Here is a 463-nt window from a genome sequence, read left to right on the forward strand (position 1 = left end):
ACACCCCGCCCACAACAAAAACAAAAACAACTCTCTCACAGTACCAGTCTTCTGGGGCTCTGCGGGGGCTTCTGTCAGGGCCACGGAAGTTTATAATATTTCAGATGATCACCCACCCCAACGTCCTCTGTTTCGACAGTTTTAGTTTTAGTAGGGGTTTTACGGCGCTCGCAACAGCATAAGGTCCTAATATGAGCGCCAGAAGATTAGAGGTGTTACAAGGGAGTAACAAACACAAAAAAGAAGGAGGGGAGATAAAAACGATAGATCATAGGAAAGAAGAAGCACACCACACCAGAACACCCGCCAACCACCCACTCTGTATAGACAGTAGGTGGTGACCCACCCCCCATACCCACACCTGAATTTACAGTTGAACCTGCTCTAACATCCACCTGTATAAGACATTCAACTGTACGAAGGGCCACTGCTCAATTCATAACTCAGTTATAAGGACACTGTT

This window comes from Aplysia californica, unplaced genomic scaffold, assembly GCF_000002075.1.
Source record: "Aplysia californica isolate F4 #8 unplaced genomic scaffold, AplCal3.0 scaffold00190, whole genome shotgun sequence".
Taxonomy (NCBI): Eukaryota; Metazoa; Mollusca; class Gastropoda; order Aplysiida; family Aplysiidae; genus Aplysia; species Aplysia californica.